Here is a 5,046-nt window from a genome sequence, read left to right on the forward strand (position 1 = left end):
TTTAGGGTTGTTAGGAAAGAGTGAAGACGCAGAGTCCTGTTGAGTGTGGGGTTGCGTAAAGGCTCCCCCAGGGAGTTCAGGTGTACCCAAAGGCTTCCGCTGAGAGCACTTTTTGATGGCAGAAAGTGGCACCGTACGTGTTTTTTCGGGTCTAACTCGGGTTCAGCTTCTTGTTGCGGTTAGGGTTATGTTTAGGGTTGTTAGGAAAGAGTGAAGACGCAGAGTCCTGTTGAGTGTGGGGTTGCGTAAAGGCTCCCCCAGGGAGTTCAGGTGTACCCAAAGGCTTCCGCTGAGAGCACTTTTTGATGGCAGAAAGTGGCACCGTACGTGTTTTTTCGGGTCTAACTCGGGTTGAGCTTCTTGTTGCGGTTAGGGTTATGTTTAGGGTTGTTAGGAAAGAGTGAAGACGCAGAGTCCTGTTGAGTGTGGGGTTGCGTAAAGGCTCCCCCAGGGAGTTCAGGTGTACCCAAAGGCTTCCGCTGAGAGCACTTTTTGATGGCAGAAAGTGGCACCGTACGTGTTTTTTCGGGTCTAACTCGGGTTGAGCTTCTTGTTGCGGTTAGGGTTATGTTTAGGGTTGTTAGGAAAGAGTGAAGACGCAGAGTCCTGTTGAGTGTGGGGTTGCGTAAAGGCTCCCCCAGGGAGTTCAGGTGTACCCAAAGGCTTCCGCTGAGAGCACTTTTGGATGGCAGAAAGTGGCACCGTACGTGTTTTTTCGGGTCTAACTCGGGTTCAGCTTCTTGTTGCGGTTAGGGTTATGTTTAGGGTTGTTAGGAAAGAGTGAAGACGCAGAGTCCTGTTGAGTGTGGGGTTGCGTAAAGGCTCCCCCAGGGAGTTCAGGTGTACCCAAAGGCTTCCGCTGAGAGCACTTTTTGATGGCAGAAAGTGGCACCGTACGTGTTTTTTCGGGTCTAACTCGGGTTCAGCTTCTTGTTGCGGTTAGGGTTATGTTTAGGGTTGTTAGGAAAGAGTGAAGACGCAGAGTCCTGTTGAGTGTGGGGTTGCGTAAAGGCTCCCCCAGGGAGTTCAGGTGTACCCAAAGGCTTCCGCTGAGAGCACTTTTTGATGGCAGAAAGTGGCACCGTACGTGTTTTTTCGGGTCTAACTCGGGTTCAGCTTCTTGTTGCGGTTAGGGTTATGTTTAGGGTTGTTAGGAAAGAGTGAAGACGCAGAGTCCTGTTGAGTGTGGGGTTGCGTAAAGGCTCCCCCAGGGAGTTCAGGTGTACCCAAAGGCTTCCGCTGAGAGCACTTTTGGATGGCAGAAAGTGGCACCGTACGTGTTTTTTCGGGTCTAACTCGGGTTGAGCTTCTTGTTGCGGTTAGGGTTATGTTTAGGGTTGTTAGGAAAGAGTGAAGACGCAGAGTCCTGTTGAGTGTGGGGTTGCGTAAAGGCTCCCCCAGGGAGTTCACGTGTACCCAAAGGCTTCCGCTGAGAGCACTTTTTGATGGCAGAAAGTGGCACCGTACGTGTTTTTTCGGGTCTAACTCGGGTTCAGCTTCTTGTTGCGGTTAGGGTTATGTTTAGGGTTGTTAGGAAAGAGTGAAGACGCAGAGTCCTGTTGAGTGTGGGGTTGCGTAAAGGCTCCCCCAGGGAGTTCAGGTGTACCCAAAGGCTTCCGCTGAGAGCACTTTTTGATGGCAGAAAGTGGCACCGTACGTGTTTTTTCGGGTCTAACTCGGGTTCAGCTTCTTGTTGCGGTTAGGGTTATGTTTAGGGTTGTTAGGAAAGAGTGAAGACGCAGAGTCCTGTTGAGTGTGGGGTTGCGTAAAGGCTCCCCCAGGGAGTTCAGGTGTACCCAAAGGCTTCCGCTGAGAGCACTTTTGGATGGCAGAAAGTGGCACCGTACGTGTTTTTTCGGGTCTAACTCGGGTTCAGCTTCTTGTTGCGGTTAGGGTTATGTTTAGGGTTGTTAGGAAAGAGTGAAGACGCAGAGTCCTGTTGAGTGCGGGGTTGCGTAAAGGCTCCCCCAGGGAGTTCAGGTGTACCCAAAGGCTTCCGCTGAGAGCACTTTTTGATGGCAGAAAGTGGCACCGTACGTGTTTTTTCGGGTCTAACTCGGGTTCAGCTTCTTGTTGCGGTTAGGGTTATGTTTAGGGTTGTTAGGAAAGAGTGAAGACGCAGAGTCCTGTTGAGTGTGGGGTTGCGTAAAGGCTCCCCCAGGGAGTTCACGTGTACCCAAAGGCTTCCGCTGAGAGCACTTTTTGATGGCAGAAAGTGGCACCGTACGTGTTTTTCGGGTCTAACTCGGGTTCAGCTTCTTGTTGCGGTTAGGGTTATGTTTAGGGTTGTTAGGAAAGAGTGAAGACGCAGAGTCCTGTTGAGTGTGCGGTTGCGTAAAGGCTCCCCCAGGGAGTTCAGGTGTACCCAAAGGCTTCCGCTGAGAGCACTTTTTGATGGCAGAAAGTGGCATCGTACGTGTTTTTTCGGGTCTAACTCGGGTTCAGCTTCTTGTTGCGGTTAGGGTTATGTTTAGGGTTGTTAGGAAAGAGCGAAGACGCAGAGTCCTGTTGAGTGTGGGGTTGCGTAAAGGCTCCCCCAGGGAGTTCAGGTGTACCCAAAGGCTTCCGCTGAGAGCACTTTTTGATGGCAGAAAGTGGCACCGTACGTGTTTTTTCGGGTCTAACTCGGGTTCAGCTTCTTGTTGCGGTTAGGGTTATGTTTAGGGTTGTTAGGAAAGAGTGAAGACGCAGAGTCCTGTTGAGTGTGGGGTTGCGTAAAGGCTCCCCCAGGGAGTTCACGTGTACCCAAAGGCTTCCGCTGAGAGCACTTTTTGATGGCAGAAAGTGGCACCGTACGTGTTTTTTCGGGTCTAACTCGGGTTCAGCTTCTTGTTGCGGTTAGGGTTATGTTTAGGGTTGTTAGGAAAGAGTGAAGACGCAGAGTCCTGTTGAGTGTGCGGTTGCGTAAAGGCTCCCCCAGGGAGTTCAGGTGTACCCAAAGGCTTCCGCTGAGAGCACTTTTTGATGGCAGAAAGTGGCATCGTACGTGTTTTTTCGGGTCTAACTCGGGTTCAGCTTCTTGTTGCGGTTAGGGTTATGTTTAGGGTTGTTAGGAAAGAGCGAAGACGCAGAGTCCTGTTGAGTGTGGGGTTGCGTAAAGGCTCCCCCAGGGAGTTCAGGTGTACCCAAAGGCTTCCGCTGAGAGCACTTTTTGATGGCAGAAAGTGGCACCGTACGTGTTTTTTCGGGTCTAACTCGGGTTGAGCTTCTTGTTGCGGTTAGGGTTATGTTTAGGGTTGTTAGGAAAGAGTGAAGACGCAGAGTCCTGTTGAGTGTGGGGTTGCGTAAAGGCTCCCCCAGGGAGTTCACGTGTACCCAAAGGCTTCCGCTGAGAGCACTTTTTGATGGCAGAAAGTGGCACCGTACGTGTTTTTTCGGGTCTAACTCGGGTTCAGCTTCTTGTTGCGGTTAGGGTTATGTTTAGGGTTGTTAGGAAAGAGTGAAGACGCAGAGTCCTGTTGAGTGTGGGGTTGCGTAAAGGCTCCCCCAGGGAGTTCACGTGTACCCAAAGGCTTCCGCTGAGAGCACTTTTTGATGGCAGAAAGTGGCACCGTACGTGTTTTTTCGGGTCTAACTCGGGTTCAGCTTCTTGTTGCGGTTAGGGTTATGTTTAGGGTTGTTAGGAAAGAGTGAAGACGCAGAGTCCTGTTGAGTGTGGGGTTGCGTAAAGGCTCCCCCAGGGAGTTCAGGTGTACCCAAAGGCTTCCGCTGAGAGCACTTTTTGATGGCAGAAAGTGGCACCGTACGTGTTTTTTCGGGTCTAACTCGGGTTCAGCTTCTTGTTGCGGTTAGGGTTATGTTTAGGGTTGTTAGGAAAGAGTGAAGACGCAGAGTCCTGTTGAGTGTGGGGTTGCGTAAAGGCTCCCCCAGGGAGTTCACGTGTACCCAAAGGCTTCCGCTGAGAGCACTTTTTGATGGCAGAAAGTGGCACCGTACGTGTTTTTTCGGGTCTAACTCGGGTTCAGCTTCTTGTTGCGGTTAGGGTTATGTTTAGGGTTGTTAGGAAAGAGCGAAGACGCAGAGTCCTGTTGAGTGTGGGGTTGCGTAAAGGCTCCCCCAGGGAGTTCAGGTGTACCCAAAGGCTTCCGCTGAGAGCACTTTTTGATGGCAGAAAGTGGCACCGTACGTGTTTTTTCGGGTCTAACTCGGGTTCAGCTTCTTGTTGCGGTTAGGGTTATGTTTAGGGTTGTTAGGAAAGAGTGAAAACGCAGAGTCCTGTTGAGTGTGGGGTTGCGTAAAGGCTCCCCCAGGGAGTTCACGTGTACCCAAAGGCTTCCGCTGAGAGCACTTTTTGATGGCAGAAAGTGGCACCGTACGTGTTTTTTCGGGTCTAACTCGGGTTCAGCTTCTTGTTGCGGTTAGGGTTATGTTTAGGGTTGTTAGGAAAGAGTGAAGACGCAGAGTCCTGTTGAGTGTGGGGTTGCGTAAAGGCTCCCCCAGGGAGTTCACGTGTACCCAAAGGCTTCCGCTGAGAGCACTTTTGGATGGCAGAAAGTGGCACCGTACGTGTTTTTTCGGGTCTAACTCGGGTTCAGCTTCTTGTTGCGGTTAGGGTTATGTTTAGGGTTGTTAGGAAAGAGTGAAGACGCAGAGTCCTGTTGAGTGTGGGGTTGCGTAAAGGCTCCCCCAGGGAGTTCAGGTGTACCCAAAGGCTTCCGCTGAGAGCACTTTTTGATGGCAGAAAGTGGCACCGTACGTGTTTTTTCGGGTCTAACTCGGGTTCAGCTTCTTGTTGCGGTTAGGGTTATGTTTAGGGTTGTTAGGAAAGAGTGAAAACGCAGAGTCCTGTTGAGTGTGGGGTTGCGTAAAGGCTCCCCCAGGGAGTTCACGTGTACCCAAAGGCTTCCGCTGAGAGCACTTTTTGATGGCAGAAAGTGGCACCGTACGTGTTTTTTCGGGTCTAACTCGGGTTGAGCTTCTTGTTGCGGTTAGGGTTATGTTTAGGGTTGTTAGGAAAGAGTGAAGACGCAGAGTCCTGTTGAGTGTGGGGTTGCGTAAAGGCTCCCCCAGGGAGTTCAGGTGTACCCAAAGGCTTCCGCTGAGAGC

The sequence above is a fragment of the Anser brachyrhynchus genome (genome assembly GCF_964034855.1).
Source record: "Anser brachyrhynchus genome assembly, contig: SCAFFOLD_136, whole genome shotgun sequence".
NCBI classification, from domain to species: Eukaryota; Metazoa; Chordata; class Aves; order Anseriformes; family Anatidae; genus Anser; species Anser brachyrhynchus.